The following is a 19,708-nucleotide window of genomic DNA, read 5'->3' as shown; positions in this document are numbered from 1 at the left end:
GACATCTTAGATTCATAGATTTAATTACTGCCCCATATCCTCAAAAGTGGATCACACCAAATTTAACACATACCACCTTGGAGAAAAAAACTGGGTTATATATTCCATGGACTGACATAATTTTTAAATCTGGAAGGGGCATTAGGAATCATTTAGTCTAATATCCTTATTTTACATACACGGAAACTGATGTCTAGAGAGATGAAGTGACTTTCCCAAGGTCACACAGAAAGTCAGTAGAGTAGTGAAATGAGGACCTGGGTCTCCCAACTCTCAGTCCAAGTGTCTTTTTATTGTACCTTGTATCATTTATTTAAATCCAGATGCTAAGTGTGACGATATCTCAGTGGAAGAGAAAGGAAAAAAGAAAGATTCATCTGTTTAAAGGAAAAAAGTGCCAAAACTAAATGACTCTTAGATTATAGCCATTAATCAGTTAAAATAATATGAAAATATCACTATCACCACCACCATCCCCCTCCTCCCCCACCACACCCACACATACAAACACCTCCTGCTTGCCATGAAAAATTCAGATCTGTTAGTGATCAAAACCAGCTCTGGGTCTGGAATAGCCTTTTCTGGGAATATATATATACAAACTTTGGCAGGAGTTCAATCAGAGTGGCTCAAACATCCACACCCACACCAAATCCTGGACAATATCAGTCTCCTGTCAAATGCAGACATTTTCTGGGAACTTGGGAATGATGGTGATGGCAACCTGTGGTCCTGAAGACTCACAGGCCAATCTAGGTGAATTTGATTAAGCAAATGGGTATAGCAGAATAAGCTTTAACCTTCCATCATTTTATCATTCTTCATGAAAGTTGATTAAGTATCAAAAATAATCTCATTAGGAAAAGTATCCTATATTTCATATCTTTTCAAAAGTTGAAATTCAGACTTAGAGGGAGTTGTTTTGTTTCCTATATTTTATAACTTTCACATATTTGTGAGCATATTCTTCACTGGCTTTTGAGTTTGGATACTCTAAAATGATCATTTCAAAAAGCTAGGTAAAAATGATGCTGTGCGATCAGTGTTGTGTGATATCATGACTGTTTCTATGGAAACAGGGCCTCAGACAGCAGTTGTGCTGCTGAGAGTAGAGCCAGTGGAGTTCTTCATATGGGTGCCTGAGGGGCTCACTGAATGGCGCAACAAGACTAGTTCCAGAGTCCACTTGGTGGGGATGGGGTAAGAAGGGTAGAGCTCCTACCCCCATGTCAGGTATGCTTTCTGGTTGAGGGACGGAGAAGGGTGAAGCCTAAGAGTAGAAGGTCTTTAGTTCTTGTGGCTGAGTGGCGCTTTGCCAGTCAAGGGCTGACATCAACTCTTGGTGAGTATGTGGCCAAGTTGAGAAGAAGGATAAGACACAGAAAAGCAAAGCCATGAAAGATCATGAAATGAAATGACAAAGGGAATCCTGGTCAAAAAAGGAGAGTTGGGAATTAATGACCGTGAAGGTAGTTCCATAGAATTAGCAGTAGGACAAAGCAGAAATACTCTGGGAAATGCCTTGCAGACCCAGTTACTCGGTTACAATCTTAAGTTGCCCAACAGAGGAAATAGTACTTCCCCAAAAAGAAGGGCACCAGAAAGACGTCTCAAATCTTGCTGTCTTAGAGACTTTGGAGCCAGTGGATGAAGTTTATACATAGAAAGAGAGGGTAAGTCCTAGGTGCAAAGACAGAGCATACTAGAAGGAATTAAAATGATAAAAGACAAAAGAATTGGGTGCTGGAGAAAATTATCTCAAATATTGAACTTCAGAAGTGTGTGAGTGTACCAGCTGCTGAAGCAGCCGATAGAGCCAAGCATATTACAGAGAAGAGGAGGAGGAAGCCACGGGAGAGGAAGCGAAGCTGCACTGCAAGTCTGCCTGTACTCAAGTGGAAAATAATCAGCCCTGTGTGAGACTTTTTACGGAAAGCACAGGCAATACAAAGGCAGGGCCGAGGCAGCAGGAATGAGCTTCACTTCTCAGGTTTTCATTCATGCAATCTGGCTTTTGCTTCTTCTGCTCTCAGATTGTTCTGGTAAAGGTCATCATTACTTATTCATTCATTCATCCATTCAACAAATATTTAGTAAGAACCTACTCAGTGTTTTGCACTGAGCTTGGCACTCCAGACAATATGAGAAGGGGTTAAACAAGGTCCCTGTCCTCAAGGAGCTTCCAGTCCTGTAGGGAGAGGTATTTGTGTGATCAAGCAAGTTCTCTAAAGTTTTTAATGGTCTACAACAGGAGTTTTCAGTGGCAGAGTGGGGCTGCTAAGGAGTCAGTGGTCCATTCCTAAAGAGAAGGTCAGGAAAGATGGCTGTTTTTCCTATATTTCTCATCTAGGTATTCTTCCTAATACCTAGGAAGAATCCCAAATCAAAACCCTATGTCCAACTCTCTCTCACTCCCTACATCCAGACTTTCAGCGCATTCTACCAATGCTACTGCCTATCCATAATTGTCTTGGATTTGCTCCCTGTTCTCCATCCTCCCTACCACTTAGTTCCAGCTTTGTCACCTCCTGCTTGGATTGTCCCGTTACTCCTACTGGGTTCCATCATCAGCCTCTCCTGTGTCAAATTCATCCGCCACACCACAACCTTAGCTGTCTAAACACCAGGCTGTTCTTGTAATTTGTATATTTTAAAACTTAGGATGGCTCTCCTGTTTCCCTCCAGAATAAATTTTAAAGTCCTCAGCCTGCTATTCAAGGCTCTTCCTAATTTGATCTCTACCATCCAAATGTTCCAGCTTTAACTCCCATCACTTCCACTCAACACACACAAACACTGTGCTCTGGTCATGCTGTGCACTTCCCTTTCCCTGAATGGCATTGTCCCCAAGCACTTTCATATCTCTGTGTCTCTGCTCATGCTGGTGTCTCTGATTACAATGCCCTTTACACCTTCTCACCTCCTGTTCACACTTCAAGGTCTACATCAAATACTGCCCTCTCTATATAAATAATTGTTCTCTCCATTTTAATAACATTTTCTCCTCTTTCTAAAAATCTCTATCACATCATATTCCTTTACTTGTTTGCTTACAGCTCTCCCCCTCTACAGAGAGGGCTAATTAATGGATTTAATTTATCTCTGTATCTCCAGTGCCCAATACTGTATATATGTTGGAATGAATGAATGCATGCATGATTGAATGAGTGGGCTGATAATTTCAACCACCATAACACTAGTTAACTAAGCAACTGCTTCTTAACCCTTTCTTACATTGATGTGTGTTCCAGAACAGCTTGGTGTTTGTATGTGTGTGTGCACGTGTGCGTGCATGTGCTATTATTTTGTTGTTTGTTAACCAAGTTATTAAGCTATCACCTTTGCTCTCCACCCTTTTTTCAGCTCTCCCGGGGGGTAGCTGGAAGTCTGGCGGAAATGGTCTTCAGACAGCAGCATATCAGCAGTGTCTATCATCTACGGCTCTGAAGAGAAACTGATTCTCAAACCTGCTCCTCAGAGAACCAGGGAACCCACTTTGGGGCTCAAATTTATGTTGCCATCACTCTTGGAAATAAAGAGTTTTTATCCCCTTATATCCTAGCATGTTGCCAAGAGCTTCTTACTGTTCTCTTCCTGCCTTCTCTCTTACAGACACCCCTTGCAGTTTCTTCTGCAGATCTCAGTACACTCCTGTGGCACTTTGTCACAGCGTTTTCCGCAGGCATTTTGCCTGACCTCTTAGACCTTCTGTAAGGTGGCTGCTGCTAACAGAAAATGGAAGCCAAGGTTTTATATAAAATTCATCTGTAGAATATTGTCCTCACACTGTAGAAAAACTCATTAGATTTCAACAGAGGTATTCATATCTAAAGGTCAAATCTCAGGGAACTTTCTGTGCTGCTTCTTGGTTCACGCTGGACACTAGTCATTCTCTATTTAAAGGAAAACACATTTAAAAATATGATTTGGGGACTTATTTCTTTCTGTCATTAATTTACATCATATAATGAGCACTTATTATGTGCCAGATATTGTTGTAGGTTCTGAGGCTACAGTGACAGACAAAACAGATCACAGAATCTGCCGTTATGGAGTTTACAGCCAAGCATGCAGACAGTGCAGGGCAGCTATGAAGGTGGGGTGGAGATGGCAATGACGAGATGCACAAAAGCAAGTAACTAGACAAATACATAAAAGAATTGCAATATGTTAGTAAGTGCTATGAAAGGAGTGATCAAATGCAGATCTTTCAAGGACAGCACGTTTTAAGTCATATAAAAGTTACTTCCCATAGGTGCCCACTGAACCATCACTGAGTGGATGGAGGAAGGAAGAAATGAAGAAAGAAATTGAAAGGGCACTTGGAATTTTAATTGTGATCTAACCAGTTTCAGATATTCCTTGAAGGCCTTTCCCAAGGGAAACAATGCCACTTCTTGACCTCCTTGGTATCCCCTGGCTGCCTGTCTCCGCTGCCAGGAGAACTGCCTGAAAGGGTGCTCAGCCACTGGACCTTCTAGAGGCTTCCCTGAGGCCCCCTCTTCCCCCTCGCCCCATTGCCCTGAAATAATCTCCTTTCATTCCCTCAGTCAAGTCTCTTAGCTGCAAGAAAATGTTGTAAGTTTTATCTGTAACTTTTTAAATGCTAAATTTGGTCACTTACTAGACAAGTCATACCCTACATTTGACTCCATTGAAGAATCATGATGAAAGATTGCTTGGTGAAATGACCATTGGATTGGGAGTTTGGACACCAGTTTCTGGCCCTGGTATAGCCATTAACTCACTCTGTCACCCAGGGGAGACCATAGTATACCTCTAGGCCTTGGCATCTCCACCAGGACAATGGAGGAGTTGACTGTGTATGAAAAATTCAGAATAAGCAAAATCTGGCAAATCTCGACAAGGTATTTCAAACAAGCTAATCTACTGCTTGGCTACAAGATTATTCACAAAACCTTAGCCCATCACAGAACTGTGGAAGAGTCATGCCTTGCAACACTGGCCCTAGAAAGCAGCTGCACTGTTTTCTAGCCTAAGCCCAGTTTGGACATCTTGGACTAGTACACAAATGATAGTTATGAAATACTGAAATTCAAAGTGATTTCTTCATCTGAAAAGACTAAATGCAACCAATGCTATGCCCTGGGAGGGTAAGTAGCAAGAAGAATGGCCCGTTATTTTGGCCAGTGATTTTCTTTCAGGTACTCCTTTCCATGTGGAAGTTATTTCTGGGTGTGCTCAGCCTGGACCCTTCCCCGGCAGAAGATGGGACGCTCACTGTGTGCTTAGATGGGCTGCTTGAGGGCCCTCTTACCTGTGAAGAAAAGAAAGCCTGTGTTTTTCTTCTTCCTGCTTCTGTACAATAAATTGCCAGACTAAAACTGAACTGTTCAATAAATATTCCTTTTTATTACTGGAACTACCAGAGACCCAGGGCTTGGCTCCATAATTTATGATGGTGTTTGCTTTCTCACTTTCTGCTAAGGTTTTCAAGATATAAAAAGTTTTGGCAGGGTCTATTAGGTCTGATTTGAAAGCCAAAACCTATTTCTTCTATCTCTAATGTGTCTCCCAAATTCATCATCATGCTTTCTTCTCCAATCTCAATGCTGCTTCCCATGCTCAGGCCTTTATCATGTCATACCTAGACCACTGCAGTAGCCTCCTAACCACGCTCCTTATGGGATTCTTTCTAAAGCAGAGCTATGATCCCAGCACTCCACTGCTCAGGAACCTTACATGACTCCCCACTTCCTACAGAATTAAGTCTAGATTCTTCTATTTTTCATTCCCAACTATATTCCTAAGTTATCTCCCACTGATCAACTTCCTCAATTCTTTTTTTATAAATTATGAAATATTTCAGGTATGTAGAAAAGTATGGAGAATGTAACATTTGAAAATCCATGTGCCCACCACTTAGCTTTTTCAGATCCTAAGAATTTGCATATTTGCTTCAGATCTTTTTTTTTTAAGGCACAAAACATTGAAGGTCCAATTGAAGCAATTACCACCTCACTCAAATCTTCTCTCTCCCCAGAGTTAATCACTATCTTAAAATTGGTTTTTGGTTTTTATCATTCCCATGTTTTTTCTAATTTTACTACAAGTTTACATATTCTTAAATAACATATATATCATATTGTTTTGTATACTTTTAAACTTTATCTAAATGGCAACACACTCTGGCCTTCTGCGATGTGCTTTCTTCACTCAATATTATGTTCTTATAATTTTTCATGTTGACGCATGTAGCTTATAGTTCATTCATTTTACTGCTGTATAGTGCTCTTCTTTATGGATATACCTCAATTCATTCATCTATTCTTCTGGTTCATGTTTCCATATTTTTGCTATTAAAGAAATGTTACAATGACTATCCATATACAAGTCACATTCTGCACAGTGGGAAAGCATTTTTCTAGGGTATTTCCTTCTTAGACCTGGAATTGCTATGTATTCATTTTTCAGCTATGCCAGATATTGCCATTCTGCTCTCCTAGGTTGTACCCTTTTACACTCTTACTATTTACAGAACTTCCTGCTCCTACACATCCTTGAGATACTTAGTATTCTCAGACTTTTCAATTTGTGTCTATTATATGGATGTGAAATTGTATTTTATTATTGTTTTACTTTGCATTTCACTGATTACTAGTGAGCTTGAACATATTTTTATAGGTTTAGTAGCCATTCGGTTTCTACTATTGGTAATTGCCTGTTAATATTCATTGCCAAGTTTTTGAGCTGTTTGTCTTTTTCTTATTGATATTATGAGTTCTTTGGTAATTCTGGATATCAATATTTTGCACGTTATATGCATTATACATATCTTCTTCTGGTTTGTGGCTTTTCTTTTCACTCTGTTTACAGTGTCTTTTATTGAGTAGATACTTTACATTTTAATATGGTAAAATTTATCACTCTTTTCCTTTATGGTTTGTGTTTTTTGTGACTTGCTTAAGAATCTCTTCCTTAATCTAAGACCATAATGACATTTCCCTATATTTTCTTGTAAAAGTTTAAAATTTGCTTTTCACATTGAGTATTCTAGCCCACTTGGGATTAATTTTTGCATATGGTTTGAGGTAGGGATATATATATTTATACTTTTATTTGATTTTATGCAGATAACCAATTTTCCCAGTAGCATTTATTGACTAGTCTTTTCTTTATTCACTGATTTGTATATATCTCTGTTATATATCAAGTTCCCATACATGTGTGAATCTGTGTCTGAGCTCATTAAACTATTCTACTGATCTGTTTGCCCGGCCCTGCGCAATATCACATTGTCATAATTATTATAGTTTTATAATAGGACTTGGTATCTAGTAGAGAAAATCCCCCACCTTGTTTTTCTTCTTAAGACTTTGATGCTTATTTTTGGCCCTTTGATTTTCTGTATGAATTTTTTAAATTAGCTCATCAAGTACCATAAAAAACAGTTGAGATTTTGATGGAAAGCACATTGAATATATAGAGTAATCTGGAGAACTGGCATCTTAATGATGTTGAGTGTTTTCATCCATGAGCATAGTATATGCTACTATTCCTTAGGTCTCCTTTTACATTTTTTAAAACAATCTCTTAGAACTTTATCTATAAAGATCTTGCATGTACTCTCATAGATTTATGTCTAAACACCTTATAATTTCTGTTGCTATTGTAATTTAAAAATTATATTTTCTGGCTGGATACAGTGGCTCACTCCTTTAATCCCAGTAGTTTGGGGGGCTGGGGTGGGAGGATCATTTGAGGCCAGAGTGGAGGTCAAGACCAGCCTGGTCAACATAGTGAGACCCCATTTCTACAAAAAATTTAAAAAAATTAGCTGGGTGTGGTGGCACACACCTATAATCCTAGCTAGTTGGGAGGCTGAGGTGAGAGGATCCCTGGACCCCAGGAGTTGGAGGCTGCAGTGAGCTATGGTCATGCCACTACACTCCAGCCTGGGTGATAGAGAAAGACCCTGTCTCAAAAAAAAAAAAAAACAACTATATTTTCTAATTGTGTGTTCCCAATTTGCTTTCTAACCCATTGTAATAAGGCTCTTACCCTACTATTCTGCTGAAATTATTTTCATTTGTAGCTCCCAACTAAAAAAAAGTTAAACGGACAAGGCTTAATTTTTGTAATACCTTATATTCTTGACCACTTCCTCATTCTTGAAACACCTTTTTCCTCAGTTTTATCCATGAAACCATGTTCCCGGTTTTCCTCCAACATTTTGTCGGTTTCTTTTATAAGTTCTTACGTTTCTTTCTAAATATTTGTTTCTCAGTTTTTGACTCTCTTTTCCCTGATCATGGGAAATCTCCCATGGCATCACCCACTATCTATGCAGTGAATGCATATAAAACTCCATCCCAAACCTCTGTCCTGAGATCCAGACCCATAGAGCCAATCACCTACTGGATGCGCCATAGGCTTCCTAAACTCAACATATCCAAAATGGAACTCAACATTTTCACCTCTCAATCACCTTTATTCTTGTGTTCTCAATATCAGTGAATGATTCCTCCATCCACTCAGGGGCTCAAGTGAGAAACTTGATAGTCACCCCTTACTTCTCCATCCCTGTCACTTTATCACCTGCTCTGTGGATTTTACTTTGACATGGCAGTCAGAGCGAACCTCCCAAAATGAAACATGACAATATCACTCTCCTGATTGAAACTCTTCAAAGTTCACTATAACCTGACTTTCAAAAACATGGCCCTCCCAGCTTGGCCCTTATCTTACTTTCCAGCCTCATCTCAGCCCATATCTACCTCTCTCTCTCTCTCTCTCTCTCTCTCTCTCTCTTTGAGACAGAGTCTCATTCTGTCACCCCAGGTAAAGTACAGTGGGGTCATCACAGCTCATTGTGACCTCAAACTCCTGGGCTCAAGCTCTACTTCTCTTATATTTCCTATCATGGTTAATGCCACTTCATCTCAGTTACCTAGGTCAGTGAACCAGGATTGATCCTTGATTTCTACCTTTTAATATAGCTAATTGGGTCATCAAGTCCTATGTATTCTTTATCCTAACATCTCTCATGTCTATCCGTCTCTTTCCACATGTAATGCCAATACCCTACTCCAGCGTGCATCACACTCCCTTTGTGCTCTTGGCTCCATGCACACGGTAGACTACTTGCAGTCCCTAAAAGCACCACACCATTTCATATCTTCATGTTTCTGCACATAGTTTGCCTTCCACTCTTCCATAATGCTCTTCTTTCTTCCTTCTTGACTAAGCTGCAAGGTAAATCCTTCTTCGATCTTCAAGACTCAGCTTAAGCATCCCCTCTTCGAGGAAGATGGTCCTGACTCTCTCAGGTAGAGTTGTTAGACTTGGAACAACTTGAGAGCCAGGGTTGTGTCTTAGTCACCTCGATATCCCTAGATCTTACACAGTGCTTGATACATAGTAGATACTCAAAATGTTGGAAGATTTGAATGATCGGTGTTTCTCTTGCACATACTCTAAGCTCCTCCAGACTGACTTCTTGACCTTCCCTGAATACACCATGGACTTTCCCACCATGTTAATTCTATTGTACCACTTGCTTGCCTTCTTCCATTGGCAGTGGCCCAGTAAGCTTGGATAATCTTCATATTACAACCTCTTTAAAACAAGTTTTATCATGTGCATGGCAGATAATTAGAGGTAGCAAGGTCATGGTGTCTGCAAGCAGATAAGAGTGATATAAATGTCTCAACACCTTCTTGCTCCTGTACTGACTTTTTCATTCATCCACTCAGCTATCCACCTATCCCCTCAACAGATATTTGAGGTGACTCCTGAAAGAAGAAAGCTATTTCCTAGTTTACTAGAGGGTCATCTCAGACTACACTGAAATTCACGAAGATGGGAATCTCAAACTGCCTAATCTCCTCAGAGATCCTGACTTCATTCTTCTTGAGGTGATCATGCACCAGGGCCAACCAAAGTAACAATTCACAGGCAGATATTTCACATCAAGAATCTTCCAGATTCTAGCCTCTCACTGAACACCATTGTTTCAAATGGTCATAGAATAAAAAAATACCTTTGCTGAAGTAGAAGGTGATCAATGAGATGATGTAGAAAGGGCACTGAATCAGTGGTCAGAGAATTGAGGGAAAATGGTAGGGGCCTACACAGCCTAGTTCATGGGACATAGGCAGTGAGAAAAGAGATAGGAGCTTGCCTTGCATTTAGTTATCTGGGAACTGATCTCATCCTCCCAACTAGAGGGCAAGCTCTTTAACTTCAGGGACTGTTATTTTCACTCATTCATCCCATCAGTCAATAAGTATTTATCAAGTGACCACTATGTGCCAGGCACTAAGCTAGGTGTTGGGGATATACCAGTGACCAAGACACACAAAAACCCTTACTCTCATGGGGCTCACAATTCAGAAAGGTAGGCAGTAAAGAAGTAACTGTGAAAACTGATGAGATTTGTGGAGAGAGGAGCACAGGATGTTATGGAAGTAAAAAGAAGGGGCTGAAGGCACAGTGGTGAGGACAACTGCCCTGATGTTCTCCCAGCCCTGCTCAGCAGAAGGCAGGGTAGCCTGTTCTGAAACCATCCCCACCAGAGAGGCTTAGGTTGTCTCCACATAGTCTTCCCTGTGAGCTTCACATGGATGTGCATGAGATACCAATAGCAGTCATTGTGAGCTGCAAACCCAAACGTATAAACCAAGCTTTACTCTTTAATAGACATTTATGGAGTTCCCTTCTTGTACCATGCAGTATTCTAGATGAATAAGAGATGGCTTCTACCCAACAGAGCTTACAACCTTGTGGATCTTTCATGGGTTATTTTAAGTACTGACACATGAGAGAGATACAATGAAGTGTTAACAACTGTGGTTGCTGTTGAGAGGTGAAACTATAGCTTTTATGCCCTATGTTTCTTTGTTTTTCAAATGTTCTATGATGAGAATAGGTTACTTTTACAATGGAAAAACTGTATTAAATTTTTAAAAAAATAGAAAAAAGTGACCCATACATTTTGCATTTATACACCAAAATAGGTCATTTTTCAAACTGATCTTAGAAGCTTGACTTGTAGCCTGAGCCAGTGCCATTCACAAATTCCCAGTTTCCAGCCTGTGGCTTTGGTTACCATGGAAAAGTAAAGACAATTAGAAATACACCTTTGAAACTGTATGGAAATATGGACTCCTGTGTATTACTCATGAAAAATCAAATTTCAGAGAAATGGTATAAAAAACACCCAGCTATTGAACACACACGATGAATATTTTGTCTCTTTTCTCCTAACAGGAAAATAATTAGAAGAAAGGCAATAATTATAATTAGTTTAGAAAGGGAGATTAGAGAGAATGAAAGAGGAAAGATGAAAAAAAATATTGCATAGAAGAAGCAAAGATCACCAAAGAAAAGGAAAATAAATAAAAGGGAAAAGCAAGAAGAGGAGGGGAAGAGTGGGCCAAGAGATGTTCACATGTAGAAGTAGACATGAGCAAGGCTTGCAACAGGCCTGGTAGGACCCTGGAGGACTGACAGTGGTGCCAGAGAGCATGTTCAATGCAAAAGCAAGTGGGTAAATGCCAGTTGGCTAGTTTTAGAGTTTGGAAAGAATTCACGAAAGATCAAGAGCCTAAAGCAAAAGATATCGGGGCTCCAAGGCAAATTGTTGAAGCATGGAGGTCCAGCAAGGAAAGGACACTGAGCCCTATGCCTGTTACCTGGGGTAACGGAGGGCCTGCTGGGTGTGGGGGTGGGGTCACTTACTTGCCATGGAGTCCAAGGATGAGAAGTGCAAGCCACCGTGCAGGGCACAAAGGGAAAGGCTGCACATTGAGATAAGGTCCAGGAGTTGCAAAGTGGGTTCACACCCACTAGATCTGTAGCTTGTTAGACCCTCCTAACTATCCATGAGTGTTTAGAATACTATCTACCCTTGTTTATACAGGTGGACAAACTGAGGCAAACTGAGAGAAGTTACATGGCTGCCCCAAGGTAATACAATGTCTAGGCTAGACTAAAATCCACTCTTCCCCTGCACCCTCATTTATCTCAAAATGAATCGACCCTGAGAAGGGCTGTACCTGTACTCAGGTAATTCCACACTCATCATAGCACAGCAGCTGTCTTCACTCCATGCCTCCTCCCAGCTCCACAAACACACACATGCACACTAAGGGAGAACTGAACCAGATCCAGCTCGGAGCTCTCCTAGGCCCTGGATGGAGCTGAGGTCCCAGAGATGATGAGTGTCCCTCAGACAGAAAGTACAATGCCCCAGGGATTGAAGGAGCTCAGGAAGCATCTATTGAAGAAACAACAGGACTTCTCTGAGCACCCCACCTTGGGAATAACAGTGGGCACGGGAACATAAGGCACATTTGGGGACCTGAGGACCTGGTCAGAGCAGAGAGATGTGGGGCTGGGTGTGCAAACATCTTCTCTGTATTTACTTAGGGGAAGGAAGGACTGATCACAGGCTCGAGACTTTCACCAGTTTGTAGCTCCCTGCCCCCAAAAAAGTCTTGTCCAGAAGTACAGGCTGCAGAAATGTCACATGCAAGGTAAATGGGAGGAGAGGGGCCTGGGGCCAGTTTCTATCCAGTGAGTGTCCACTGTCTGAGACTACGAAGAGTCCAGACATATTGGATGAAGAGCGTTGGGGTGAAGAAAGCGAACTCTTTTCTTATCTTTGCCTCAAAAACATTTGTGCAGTAGTTCTGCCTCAACAGGTCTTCCCTGCCATGCTCTTCTCCGGGGAAGCAGCAGAGTGGGGTGAGAAGGCCCTGCCAGGGCCCTGCAGTCCAATCCCAGCCTGGTATTCAGCCCTTGGGGGAGGCTGTCTGTGACCTGACACCTCGGAACTTCCCTGTCCTTGTCTTTCAGATGGAGCAGTCAGTTCCTACCTATTAGTCTACCTACTAGGGTTATTATAAGAATGGAAGAAAAGGTGTTGATGCCCCTTAGGCTGAGAGGCTGTTAGGGCAGTTGTGAGTGGAGGGGCTGCTTAGGTCTGGCTTCAAGGAGACCAGGAAAGTGAGGCCCAGGGAGGGAGGCACTTGCCTAAGGTCACCAAAGGAATCATGGATTTCCAACACCTGGTGAGGCTGGCATCATCAGATCCCTGGGCTCGGAAGGCTTCTGAGCAGCACTGACACTGTATATGGTCAGGGCCCGGCCGGGAGGCTGGGATGTTGCCCGGGCAGCTGCTCACAAGAAATAAAGGGCCTGTGCCAACACCCTTCCTTTCCCTGCCAGGGAAGGAAATGAGAGAACTGAGCTTCGTTTACTTATTTCAGGTTCCAAAACTTTCAACGGTTTTTAGGCAGTAAAGGGGCAGCTAATTTTTTTTTTTAATTGAAGGAAAGAAAACAAAAAGGGTTCAGAACATGGCCAAGTATGCATCTTATTCCCTCCAGATGCATAGCCTTCACTCCATGTCCTTAATCAAGGGGAGAAGATACCTTCACAATGACAGCGTCCAGACATGTCCCGCGGCAGACCACAGGCAAAAACCACTCGGCTGCAAAGCCCTTATTTCCCATGTCTCTGCCCTAAAAGGGGAATGTCACCATGTCATACAGAGACCCTCTTTGTGAGGGTCATAACTCTATTTGTCCCCTGGATACTATTGGATTTTGGTCCCAATTACCCTAAGTGTATATTCACAAGTTATTTTATTTAAGAAATAAAGAGACAAGCTAGCTATGGAACAATAAAGACAATAATTGCTTTTAACATTTCAATCTGTACAACTTCCTCAATTTGTACCTCTGATCTCAAAGCTTCCTGTGCCGAGGGTCCTGCTCTCAGAAAGATTCCCACAGCTCCTTCTGAGGCCTGTGTCACCTGCTTCCAGATCTGCTACCCTTGCACTCGGGCTTTTTTGCTCCCTAATTTAGGTGGTGGCAGCAGCATTGTCCTCACTTTTAAATGTTCAAGGCTCTAGCACATGTTAGTCCATGTGACCTCTCAACAGCCCTGGGTAGGTGGCAGAGCAAGATCCATAAGCCCCTGTTCAGAGGAGGGAATTAAGACTTAGAAAGGTGCAATAGCACCAAAAGCACACAACAAGAGGTGCTAAAAGTGATGGAGGAGCTAAAAGTGAACGCCAGGACCTCTCCCTCCTAGCTACACCCTGCACCCTTTGGGATGCTGGGATCACCTGGAGATTCCAAAAGGACTTGTCCTTTTTTTGTTGTTGTTGCTGTGATCAAGCCTTCCTTGGTATCACAGTATGTAAGTGCTATATGATAAAAATAATACCTTGATATTTGTATGTCTGTGTTCTTAGCAGCATATTTACAACAGTGCAAAGGTGGAAGCAGCCCAAGTGTCCATCCATGAATGAATGGGTAATCAAAATGTAGTCCATCCAAACAATGGAATATTATTTGGCCTTAAAAAGGAAGAAAATTTTGAGACATGCTCCAGTTCATTGAGGACATGCTCAGTGAAATGGGTCAGGCTCAAAAGAACAAATCCTGTATGATTCCACCTCTATGAGGTCCCTAGAATAGTCAAACTCATAGAGACAGACAGTAGAATGGTGGATGCCAGGGGCTGGGGGCAGAGGGAATGGGAGTTAGTGGTTAATAGTTACAGAGTTTCAATTTGGGAAGATGAACAAGTTCTGGAGAAGATGGTGGTGATAGCTGCACAACAATGTGAATGTACTTAATGCCACTCAACTGTACACTCAAAAATGGTTGACATGGTAAATTTTATCTTAAGTGTATTTTACCACATTTAAAAATATATATATATATGTACGTATATATAATGAGATACCTTGAGTGTCCACATCCCTCCTCTCTTTGTCTCATTATATCACACTCTGTTTGAAACCTTCGGTGTCCACACACTGCTTGGACCTTATGGTCTACACCTCTGAGCTCAGTTAGCAGACCTACCCACCTCTCTTCTTTTGTGCACATGACACTCCAGCCAATCTGATTTTTCTAGTCTCTTGCCTGGAGAGAAAAGGTTTAGGTACCAGTGTACTGGGAGCCAAGAGTGGTGAAGGTGGCGGGGTCCTCTGCTTTCAGCATTTGGATCACATACATTCACACCATTCCCTGTTTGGGTAGAAGTTACTGTCCTCAACTATTCCTGGTGTCCCCCAGTCTGGAAATGCTCTGTTTAATCCTCTCCAGAGAAAAACATCTCCATGTCCTGGTTCTACAGTACCTGGAGCTGCCTGTTTTTGAGCTCATGGAAAATTCTGTGGTGTAGATCAGGTTGTTTCTCAGCTGTCCCCACGGCCAACCTGGACTCTCCTTCCTTGGGTCCGCTAAGTCAGCTACATCAGGCCATTTCTCAGATTCTGAAACACTGCTAGGCTTCTCTCCCCTTCCATTCTTTTTGCCACTGTGATACTATGTTTTAAAACATAGAGGCACTCCTTGACTTTTACTGGAGTTATCTGGATAAACCCACTGTAAGTGGAGAAGCATACGGAATGTGCTTTAGTACCATTCTAAAGTCGAAAAATCATAAATTGAACCATTGTAAGTTGGGGACTGCCTGTAATCCTTTACCTCACTTTTGGGAGGAAATGAAATTAGATGCACATGGTCATTCCACCATCTTTACCTGAACTTTGAGCCCAATCTTTTTGGCACCAGGGACTGGTTTCATGTGGTTTCATGGAAGACAATTTTTCCACAGACTGATGGGGTGTGGAGGGAAGGCAAGTGATGGGGAGCAGCTGTAAATACAGACGAAGCTTTGCTTGCTCACTGATCCACTCCCTGCTGTGTGGCTTGATTCCTAACAGGTCTGCAGCCTAGGGGTTGGGGTCCACAGTCTTATTTAACTAGTAGAACCAAGCCAGGAGACGCCTGGAGGAAAGCACTGCAGACAGAGGGGGCAGAATCAGAGATCTTCCAGCTACAAAACAGGGTGGTGTGCACAGGAAACCTAGGTCGTGGAGGCTCAAAGTTGGTCATGAGGAGCTTGGGAAGCTGTGGTGTTGGCTGGTAGGGACGTGCACTGCACTCTGCAGCACATGCTCTCACTGCTGTTGTGGGTGTGGCTGGCGCTCCAGGCAGAACAGTACTAGCTTGGCCATCAGTTTGCAGAGCACGTGCTTCTGGTTGCTTTGACTGGCCCTGCTGAATTAATGAAGCAATGAGCTGACTCCTTCACTTACTTGAAATTTGACATTTAAAAGCTTTTTTTTTTCTAATAATGTCTCCATTTAGGATTGCTTTGATGAACAAATAGACACAAAATAATTTAAATGGCTGTCAAAGGCACCAAGAAAGATGCATACGTCATGCCTTGTCCCCACCGCTCCTGCCTCCTTTTGCCATAATGTAAGTATAAAATGCAACTGCTGGGCATCAGCAGCAGTCATCTGAAAAGGCCCATTCAACTCCTTTTTATCTCCTGAGTCTTGTGGCTTTAACTAGCATAACACAACCTAACCTAACATAACATAAAACAGAATTTCAGACGTGACCAACACAAAGTTCAACCATCCAATGGCAGAATCAGTAGAAAAAAATCATCTGCTTTAGAGGACTACCTTGGTTGCAGGGTTGCGACTAAGGTGAGGTAAGTGAGGCACTTGCCTTGGGCATAACATTTAAGGTGGTAATCAAGATAAACAATATTTCAATGCAATATTTAAAAAAATTCAAATTGACAAACTATATCCATAAACCAGCCACTTGTTTTAGTAAATGAAGTTTTATCAGACACAGGGCCAGGATTATGGAGAGATGAGTAAGGCACAGTTGTGCAAGTGCAGGGATGAATCCTGTCTATATTTAAAATATTAATATTTTCACTGTGTGTGGTGGCTCACACCTATAATCCTAGTATTTTGGGAGGCCGAGGTGGGAGGATTGCTTGAGTCCAGGAGTTCAAGACCAGCCTGGGCAACATATTGAGACTCCATCTCTACCAAAAATTGTTTTAAAAAATTAGCCAGGCATGGTGGTGCACACCTGTATTCCCAGCTACTTGGGAGGCTGAGGCAGGAGGATCACTTGAGCCCAGGAGTTCAAGGCTGCAGTGAGCTATGATTGTGCCATTGCACTACAGACTGAGTGATAGAGCAAGATCTGGTCTCTTAAAAAAATTGATATTTTGCTCATCATGGATTTTTAGCATTAGTTTTGATTTTTAAAATATTACATTAAAATATAATTTTTCTTGATTACTGAGGTTTTGGATGCCCCCTTAAATTTTGCACTCAAAGAGAGTGCCTCACCTACCCCACCCTTGTCCTGGCCCTGCTTGATTGAACCAAACTGAAAGCTGTTCTCCCTCAGCCGCTTCCATGCTTCACCCTGGGGCCCTCCCTCCTCAGTTAAATTCAAAGGCACAAATTAATCCCCTCCCAGAAACAGCTAAGGGGATAAGAGTATCAGATTATGAATCTTGCTTGCATATGGGACTCTTAATATCCATCAACCTTTCCTTTTTCCTTTAATATAGCCAAGTATCAAATGAAGTTAAAATTTGGACCTTCAAACCAATAAATACAATGATCAAAGTCTAATTGAATTATGACATACACATTAAATCCAATTTGAGAGAGGGACAAATAGGACAATTTGGATGGAACATGCATATATATAGATGTGTCCCCAACTATGCTTTTTGGCACAAACCAGTTTAGACTCAGATGAAATCCCATCTCTATGTCAAACTTTTTGAATTTATGGTATTTGATTATTTTCTAAAGATTGAGTCTCTTTAAAGTATGGTTGTAGCAATAGAAGCCTACTTTCAACTCCACACAGCTCAATTTTCATTAACCCATATTGTAGCAAAACAAGATTTTGGGATTGCAGGTAAGTGCAGGGTTCACAATCCCTGTCTGAGCACACAGGCATAATTGAGATGGGGGCAGAGGAGCATCCCATATATGGAAGAGCTGAGCTGAGTCTCCTAAGCCATCCAGAGATACCTTTAAAGCGTAAAGATGATAATATTTGCAATGATGCGCATGCATCCTTTTCAGAATGTGTGCAATTGCTTTCTCAGTTCCAGCAATTTCCTTAGTGCCATTGTATTCTACTAAGTAAATGAGCATTTTTAAATAAAAAGCAATTTGTCTAATCAGCAGGGTTGGCTGGGCACAGTGGAAACACAGAGTGTGATTAAAATTACACTAGCAGTATAAAACATAGCAATTGAGTCATTGGCAGCCCCCTCCCATAACCTCATTTAAGTCTTTGTTCTTCTTCAGAATGAAGCTCTAACTGCAAACTGCATACAGCAACATCAGGCATTGTTACGCCTAGTAATGGCTCCCAGCCAGGGCCAGCAGGGCTCACTGGAGCTTCAGGCCCCAGGGAAGAGGGCCAGCCCCAGAAGCAGTTAGGAAGGTGGACCGTGGTACCAGGAAAATATCAAGACATTCCACCCTGGGGAGTTAGATCTCAAGCAGTGTCCATACTGCCAAGTAGGCATGGCCTAGGCACAAGAAATTTCGGAACCAGAAAGTCCCAAGACGAATTGACCAGATTTTCTTTAACAGACATGTTTAAAGCTAAGATCTATGGAGAGGGTTGATGGGGAGAGGAAGAGAATAGATTAGGATTTGATATTTATCTCCTGAAACATCTACTTTGATTTTTAGAGGATGCCAAAAGCAAAACTAAATTGCCAGGGACCTAGTCAGACATAGAGGGCTATCTGTTAGTTGGTAAGTGGAGTTAAAGAGTTTAGGAAAATCAAAGTATGATTCATTTTGGACTAGCCAGATAAGATACATCTGATCGATTTGTCAGCAGGTACAAGGGACTCAACTATTATGTTGGCTTGAAGGAAGGACTTATGGGGGAAGGCCTGGCCACAGCATGGCATGGCTCCTGTCTTAGAGGAACTGGGCTGCATTCTGAGGCAGGCCTTTGACCCTGGACACAAATTCAGTTGTGATGATTGGGACACGAAGGGGCATGAGATGGGAGGGAGCTGGAGGAGGAACAAGGAGAATGTTGGGTTGCAGTCCGGCTGCTGCTGTCCCTCCTGCCTCAGGACGCAGGTGTCCCATTGCCAGGTATGTGCCCAGGTGGGCCGAGCTCTGGACAGTGCACAGCTGCTGAGGCTGCCAGTCAGGCACTTACCCCTGTTCTTAATTTCCTAGGGCAGCAGTAACAAAATGCCACAAACTTGGTGGCTTAAAACAACAGAACTTTATTCTTTCACAGCTCTGGAGGTTTGAAGTTTGAAAACAAGGTGTTGGCAGGGCCACAGTCCCTCTGAAGGCTCTAGGGGAGAATCCTTCCTTGTGTCTTCCAGCTTATGGTGACTGCAAATATTCCTTGGCTTGTGGCTGCTTCACTCCAATCTCTGCCTCCATTTTTACATTGCATTCTCCCCACTGTGTATGTCTTCTCCTCTTCCGTCTCTTATAAGGACATCCTAAACCCAGGATGATCTCCATATTGCGAGATCCTTAATTTAATTACATCTGCAAAGACCCTTTTTCCAAATAAGTTCCCTTCCACAGGTTCCAGGGGGACATATCTTTTGGAAGAACACCATTCAACTCACTATGCCCTGGAGTTTGAGTCTCTCTGTTGTCCCACATCCCTTTGTGTAGAGAATACTTGAATTGGAACAGCTATTGGTATTCAGAGTGTTCAAAAGACTTATGGAGAACCAGTGGTACCATCCAGTGGGCTGCGTTGTGCAAAGAGGTCAAGGCCCAGACGCTGCAAGACAATTGGCCTTTAGGTGCAGATAGGTGAGTTTGCCTTCCTTCCACCAGCCTTTATTTTTGAGTTTTCCCACCCTTAGCCCTCTTTCC

This window comes from Eulemur rufifrons, chromosome 30, assembly GCF_041146395.1.
Source record: "Eulemur rufifrons isolate Redbay chromosome 30, OSU_ERuf_1, whole genome shotgun sequence".
Lineage (NCBI taxonomy): Eukaryota > Metazoa > Chordata > Mammalia > Primates > Lemuridae > Eulemur > Eulemur rufifrons.
Note: the sequence above shows the minus strand (reverse complement) of the source record.